Here is an 8344-nt window from a genome sequence, read left to right on the forward strand (position 1 = left end):
GTGATCTAGAGTGGCCCTGCCCTAGGGACCCATCAAAGGTGCGGTTCATCCTTCGGGATTCCTAGGAGTGTCAGCTCTGGGACATCCTTGGGTGGAAAGGACTCGCCATGGTGTCCAAACTCACCAACCTGTCGGTGAAGCTAGAGGACTCCCAGGAGCGGGTTAAGTCCGCCTAGCAGTTAGTCAAGGTTGACCTGTAGCTCGCTGCGAAGGTGAGTTTCCCGTATTTGTCCTTGACCTCTGAGTCTTTTGTTGGTTGTCTCAGCATGCTTGCTTTTGGTTTTCGTAGGGTCTGAAGGAGATGTCGTCCCGCAAGTCCCGCTTCCTCCGGATGGAGCATGCCTGGGTGGCTGAGCTTGAGCGTCAGCTGGAATCCGCCCGCCGTGAGCCCCATGACCGGGCAGCTAAGGTGTCTACGGCTCGAGCGGGGGAGCAGCGTGTAGTGGAGTGGGCGACCACCGCCGAGCGGGGGCTTGAGGCGGCAAAGACCCGCTAGGCAGAGACTGAGGCGGGGTTGCGGAAGTCCCTAGTGTACACCGAGGTGGCACTCCAAAAATCCCTGGAGACCCTTGAGTTAGAGCAGAGCGCCTTAGTGTCGGAGCGGAACGCCCTGGAGTTGGCACGAAAGGCCCTAGAGTTAGAGCAAAAGGCCCGATCGGAGGCAGACTAGGAAATGCTCGCGCTTTGGGGCTGGCTGATGGGGACGGAGGAGGCGAGCACCTGGCTACGCGAGCAGGTGGCTCGGCAGGTGGAGGAATTCTCCACCCTTGAGAACTTCCGCCTCGATACGTACCTTTTCTATTGTTCGTCATGTTGGTTTCTCCCTTCAGCCTATTTCTGAGCTTGTCGCCCTTCTTCCAGAGGTGGGCCGAAAGGTGAAGTCGTTGGATCGAGACCTCGAGATGGTCAAGGCGACTTTTGGCCGAAATATAGAGGAGCTAGCCAAGTCCCTTGAGGAGCGACATGCTCTCGAGGGGGAACTTGACTAGATCCACAATGTTGCCCAGTTTGTCATCTCGGAGGTCTTTGGGTCGGCGCCAAGTACTAGCACGCCCTCCGTCCACCTAGCGGAGGTCCCGGATGAGGTCCAGGCCCTTATCACAAGTGGGTTGTTCTATGGAGCATCGGGGGTGTTGACTTCGGTGGTGACGTACCACCTGAACCTGGACTTCACCACTATCTACAGTGGGTATGCCGATGGCTTCAGCACGGAGGACATCCAATCACTCGGGGAGAGCTTGCTACCGCACGCAAGGTTGGTGGCAGAGCAAGTCTCTGTGCAGTGGGTGATGGATGTCCACTGTGAAGACATGGCCAGAAGCGTGCGTCGGGAGGACGTTGCCCAGCCTATGGATGGCACGGAGCCTGGGTCGGAAGTGGACGTTGTCCCGCCTTCAGCCGAGCCGAATGTGGTCCCATCGGGGAGTGACCAGCCCGCACCTTTGCCGATCGTACCGACAGCAGATGCCGCCGAGCCGCCCCAATAGCTTGTAAAGTATTAAAGTAGTTTAGTAGATGTAAAAAGTTTAAGTTCATGGGGGAGCCCCCGTGTAAACGTTCTTGTATACTCAATGACTACAATCGGTTTCGTTTTTTGTGATGGAGTCACTCCGTTCGGGGAAGCTTGTCCCTTTCGTTCCTTAGTTTTCCCTTAGCATAATTTTGTTTTTTATTCTTTCTTTCTCATACTTGCCCCTTCGTCCCATAGGCTGCAACCTTAGGAGCCCAGGGCGTGGCCCACGAGGCTCAGCTGATCGTAACCATAGGTAAAGGCGGGGTGCGATCGGTCAGAATATTTTAAAGCAAAGCTACGTAAGGCAAATTAAAGGAACGAACTACCCTTTTGTTTGGGTAGGAAGGAGTTTCACCATTTGATAGTAAATGAAAAAGAGAGGTAGTAGTGCACCCTCGTGGAGCCCCCAAGTGACCCGGGCCAAAAAGTGTTCGGGTCGGGGCGCTTTTCTAGGAGCAAACGTTAAGTAACCAATGGTAAGACTGAATTTTAAGGAAATATAGCTATTCCAAGCGTTGGTGAGAATGTCGCCATTGTTGTCCTTCAGTCGGTAGTCGTCCGGTCAGGATCACCTCAACCTTCAGTCTTCTAGATCCTTGCCCGGTTTGTCCCCTTTCTTGGCTGCTGCTTCTTCGCCTTTTTCTTCCTTTGGCCTGCCAGCCTGTCGTAGAAGGCGCTTGAGGAGCTCGCAGTCCTTGTAGAGGTGTTTGATGGGGTAGGCATGGTTGGTGCACGGGCTCTCCATGAGCTCATGGAAGTGGACCGGAAGGTCCTGCTAGGGCTGTTTGCCCGTGTGATCAGCCATGGCGACTGACGTGGAGTTGGTCGGTCGGCGGCGATCTTTTCTGTTCTTTTTCCCCTCTACATGGAGGGGCCCTCATCCTGATCCTAGCACTTGGCCTTGCCTTTGCCTCGGCCTCTGTTGGAGCGCTGCGGGAGCAGGCACTCGCTGGATGCATTGGTCAAAGGCCCGTGGTCCCAGGGCATCTGGGCTGCGACTCCAGTCGCTGCTGCGAGCATCTCGGCTTGGCCCAAGCCGCTCATGTATAGGACGAGGCGCAAATTCGGCCTCTTGTGCCGCGCTTGGCGGTTGTAGCAGTGAGTGGGTGGAGAGACTCGTCTGCTGCGTCCCCATTCCCCTGGTGGGAGTGAGGCTACGAGTCGATGTCATGATACGGAGCTCTAAGCCTATTGAACGGTGACGGTCTCCACTAGTGCCCTGGAGGTTCCGACGGATCACCTGTTCCTTAGGGTCGTTCGGCTCGGGAAGGCCGCGTAGAAGCATTGCCACTGCGGCGATGTTCTGATTGGCCCTGAGCGAACTGTGGGGGATCATTCCCCCTATCCATGGTGTTGCGCTGGACCCCGGGCGCCGCTCGCCGGTTTATGCGCACGGGGCGCAGTGTGGTGCGTCGAGCGCGCTGGCACAGTCGGTGGCTGGTGCAGTCACTGTTGTCGTAGTTCCTCGCCGTGCTACCATTAGAGCACGGGGGTCTCTGCACGAGGGTCCAGAGGGGTGTGAGTCTGCAAGGACTCCGTTACCGCCGATGGCTGTCCCAAAGCGTCCACCGTAGTGCACTCCTAGGACGAACGGTGGCTAGGTGCCACATCGCCGATGCTGGAGCTATCACTCTCAACATCGTCATCCTTGAGGTCAAGGAAACAGGTGGGAGCATAGCTCGCCATCCCCATGAATTCGGACATGAGAGGGGGCGGCGCCGGCATCCTTCAGAGCCCTCAGGCATAAGCGTCCACGAAAGATGCGAGGCCATAGGAGAACCGGTCGTATGGTGGTCGCGGCGGGGACAACGCGGTCCCTTCGGGTAATCGGCGGAAGATAGAGAATAGCAAGTAAATAATAGCATGTACATTACTCACATCGGGGTTTGAGTAGAGAGTTTGCTCGGAATGAAGCGCAGATGCCTCCTTTTTGTAGTCGTCATGCGTCCCGGAGCCGATGGAGGGTGCCCCTCTGATGGGCGCTGAACGAGTGCCTCCTCGTGGAGGTGTAGTATGCCGAGCCGGCCAGCGACGAAGTCCAGGCTTCCGAAGAGGAAGGCCTAGGATGGCTCGAAAATGGGCGGAACCCACATCCCAACAGGTGGGAGTGCGGGAAACTCCAGTGAGCCAAAGCGAGTTGTATCGCCCGAGCCCGCCATGGCGAAGGTGGTGGAAAAGTGGGCCATCCGATGACCAAAAAAGTGTTGAACGTACAACATCCTCCCCACAGATGGCGTCAACTGCGGTGCAGAAAGTGACCAACAAGTAAATATTTGTAGTTTTGTCGTACGTTGTGATCGGAGGTGGCCTAGCACTCAATGACATAGGGTTTATACTGGTTCAGGCAATGTGCTCTATGTCCAGTTTGAGTTGGTCGGTGATTTTATTCCTGTGCCTAGGTGCTCGGAGTTTGCAGTGGGGTTACAAACGAGAAGGAGAAAGATAGGGGGTACAAGAGGTCCGGTCAGACTCTAGTCAGAGGGACCGAGAGCGACAGGAGCCCCGCTATGAGCTAAGTGTTCAAGCGTGTGCTCGGGGTCTGAATCAACTTGAATGAACTTGAATCGACTGAGTCTTTTGGGAGGAGCGCATCCCTTTTTATAGATGAAGGGGATGACCTTACAAGTGAGAGGGAGAGAGTACGTATGCTACTGAGCCTTGCTGCCCACGCCGGCGGGTACAGGATGATGGTAGACGCCCATAACATTGTTGAGTGTCAGAGGCATGAGGGAGGCTTGTGTTGTCTTCTTCGGGTGTGGCAGACGTCGGCACCTGCCACCCTGTTGATTCTGTGAGGCATGCAAGGGGTTGTACCATGTTCTCCCGGTACGGTAAATACCGGCGCCCACAACACTGTCGATGCCGAGAGGCATGTGGGGGGAGCCTTACCATATGGGAGTTAATGGCGCCCACAATACTGTAGGGAAAATGTCGGCGCCTACAACATTGTTTGGGCTCTGTTGTGCTAGAGAGGATGCAGAGTACTATTTCTACAGGTGTACAGGGTATGGTCCTTGGTATCGTGGTTTGACTTGTGCGCCCTGCCTTGCTGTCTCCGTTCGTTCTCTGGTCCTTTCTGAGCGGGCGTCCCCAGTCGGTTGGTCCTGGTCGGCTCTGATCGTGCCTGTCGGAGAAAAGCAGTGAGCAGGGGCTTGGCGCATCCCTGGTCGGAGACGCGGGTCGAAGTCGGAAGTGGTGCTTTTGGCCAGGCCTTCCGGTTGGAGAGGCCGTCTGGAGGCGGGCTGGAGACCGAAGCGAGCGCTCTGGTCAGAGAGGTGGGCCGGAGTCAGAAATGGGCAATGTTCCTCCTCGGCCTTGCCTTCTGGTCAGTGGTTGGATCGCCCTTCTGTCCTGTCATTCAGGTACTTGGGCCGGCCCATGAGCTGCGCGTTGTTTGCAACGTTGCCTGCTTGGCCGAGCCTTTGTTGGGAAGTCGGTCCGCGAGGGACCCCGGGTTTATGAACCCAACAGGCTCGAAGACGGGAGGAACCCACATCCCAATAGGTGGGAGCATGGGAAACTGCAGCGAGCCAAACCGAATTGTATCGCTCGAGCCCGCCATGCCGAAGATGGAGGAAAGCTAGGCCATCCAATGACCAAAAGCGTGAAAGCACGGTGTCTTCCCCATGGACGATGCCAACTGTCGGTGCGAAAAGTGACCAACAATCCCTCTGTTTAGGAATCACATTCACAGACCTTTTTTCATGGAAATAATTGTGGCAATGTTCTAGGGTATCGGGTCTGCTCGTAATGATGCAATCTTCGGGAATCAAAACCACTCTCTGCAAACTTGCAAATTGGTCTTCAAACAGGAACTAGCTTGGGTTAAGCTCGGAGCTAAGAGGGATTTAAGTCTTCAGTTACAATTATGGCTAGACAACTTTGTGTAATTTTATTGATTTTTTTTACTTTCTTTGTGTCTTGATCTGTACCTACCAAACTCTGTACAAAAGTTTAAAATTTTAATAAAGCTCAGTAGGGAGCAACCCCTCCTGTTTCCCTAAAAAAAACAAACTACATACTTGTAATGGAGGTCATGGGACATGACGAAGGAAGAAGTCACCCCACAGGGTGGAGTGGTACTTGCTGTGATGCACGTCCTCGTCCTGTGGAGCTGCTTGAATCTCCCATCTTTGCCTCAGTTGCCATGTGTGGTTTAGCTGCCACTAGCTTAGTACTACTATTACTTGTTGCACGGAATGAATGTCGTCCACTCATTTTTGGACATCAATATGCTTCACGTTTTAAACGCAGAGCTGCAGCTGCCGACACGTAACAATAAGCTTAGCTAGCCACTAACGTCGTTCTTTTCGCCGTCCACCAGTAACTCATGTCATTTTCTGCAGGTCACACACACCACAAAAGAAATTCGACGCCAGGGCCCAGACTCCTACTCATCGCCTCATCAGCCAATATACCTAAGCAACACATACGTACATTCACTTCCAGGTACAAACGCTTTACATGCAGGCACCACAACGCACAGACAGTTACAAAATCAGCTGCCCAGCACTATACAAAATCAGCTGCCCAGATCTCGATGCAAAATGAATGGCCAAGGTACCGTAAGCTGATGGCTGGTCATCCACGCACGTTCTAGCTAGCCATGAACTCCCAAGCGAGCAGCAAGAGCACGGTGGACGGAGAATATTTTCCGCATGAATTTCTCGTGTGGGTGTGGCCACACGACAACCTCATGCCTTATTTCCGTGTCTCAAAGGCCGGTCCCAAAACAAAAATGTCTATACTCCCTTTATTCATAGAAAGAATGTAGCTTTAATATACTAGTATGTCAAACCATTTTGAACTTAATTACACTACCCCAGAAACGGCATTTACTGACGGTTCTAAACCGGTCTTCATTACCAGATTTTTTTATCACGCAATGAGCAATCAGCAATAATAGATCTGACCATTTACTACTGGTTGCTCACCTAGTGATACCAATTTTCACAAAACAAAAAAAAGAAGAAAATAGCAGCCCCGCTCGTGCCATCAGTCCCTGCCTGTGCCATGGACACCGGCCACATTCGTGTTGAGCCCTGTGCAGAGGGAGAGATCAACACATCACACATCGATTCATCCACATCATAGAGAGGGGGATACGAACAAATCACATATCAAATCGAATGACAGATCGATTCCCATATAGGGGACAGAGAGGGAGATTCATCGTATCAGTAGCCGTGCACCTAGGCTGCTGCCGCAGCCATGCGTGCCAGGGAGCGTCTCTGCTAGGGCCTGTGTGCTAGGGCCGCCATTGCCATGATATAGGAGAGAAGGGGAACAGGAGGGAGAGGATATAGGGGGGAAAGAGAGAGAGACATGACCACTATTTGTCTAAATGGTCGTTTAGCCCGTTTAAACACCGTGTAAATGCTACACGGTCGTACACCGTTTCCGTTTAATCACCCGTTTACCCCGTTTAATTGGCCGTTTAGCCCGTTTAATGGGACGTTTTGCCCAAATAATGGCTAAACGGTAGGTGACCGACTGTTTACCGTTTAGCGTTTAGGAAAACACTGGACATGACAGACATGAAGGAACTTATATGAATTGAGATGAAATTCTGGTCAGAGTACTAGGAATACTGCTAGCTGATGTGAAAATCCGGCAGTAATACTATCATTATTGGTTAGTGGCAATATCTGGCAGTAGAAGCCCACCATCCTTGCTGGTTGTAATATCAGCCACGAACCGATAGTTATGTATTATCACTGTCGGTTCCAAAGAAACCAACAATGATTGTATATTTAGTACTAGTGTAACCAAATTTATATAAAAAATACTAATATTTATCATATTAAATATGTACCATTATATAAGTTATGAAATATATTTTGAGAGGATACCTTTTTGAAATCATAAATGCTGATACTATTTTCTATGAATTATCGGCCTAATGGAACAAGCAAAAGCAGCAAGTAGGGACCTGAATGCCCATGGTGTAAGGTTGTATTTTTTTTTCAAAATACAATACAAGTCACGCACTTCTTCTCATCTCACCTTTATAAGGTACCACGTGTATAAGCTATCCTTATAACACACAATTAAAAAAATAATGTAAATATCAACAATGGTGTCATAGTCGTTATTTCACTGTCGACTGATATATCGTCTATTATTGAAAGAACAATTAGCCAAAAATATGATAATTTGTATAGTCATAGACACCAGAACTCGGCAAAATGAGCTACTAGTCTACGACTACTATACCATAGCCCAAAAGTAACAAATTTGTTAGTCAGTAAGCCACTATATACTGACTTACCATCCATCAGTACAGATCTTTGCCGATTCCTCCTTTCAGTCATTGTAAATGGCGTTGGTATACAGTTTTACCAACCAACATCTCTTTACCAACTAATTATTCGGATAACGCATCGAATTGCTTACTAATGTTGTTTGACAAAGTTTTACAGTCTAATATAGTTTATCGGTAATCTCTTGCTTTAGCGACTTGCCTCTTAACACTATTTCGATGCTGTGGGTATAGGGTACGCTGACCATCATTGCGCTACTCAAATGAGCTCGTCGTTGATTATCCTACTACTGTCATGAACATATCGTTGCCTTATCTAAGTTATCTTATCTGGCTTGTATCTAACCTTGTCACAAACTAACTTGATTTAGACACATTAGAGCTTCCCCAAAATTTACCGCTAAAAATATTGAAGCCATAATAACTATGACAAAGTTTGACAACGAAATGTGTCTATAATATAGGGCCTGTTTAACAGAGCATTACCACTGAAAAAGTGAATCTGGATATGTGATTCACCATGAAGCAGCTCTATTAGTGCATTGAGATCCACCATGGATCTACCTGTA

Source organism: Miscanthus floridulus, chromosome 13, assembly GCF_019320115.1.
Source record: "Miscanthus floridulus cultivar M001 chromosome 13, ASM1932011v1, whole genome shotgun sequence".
NCBI classification, from domain to species: domain Eukaryota; kingdom Viridiplantae; phylum Streptophyta; class Magnoliopsida; order Poales; family Poaceae; genus Miscanthus; species Miscanthus floridulus.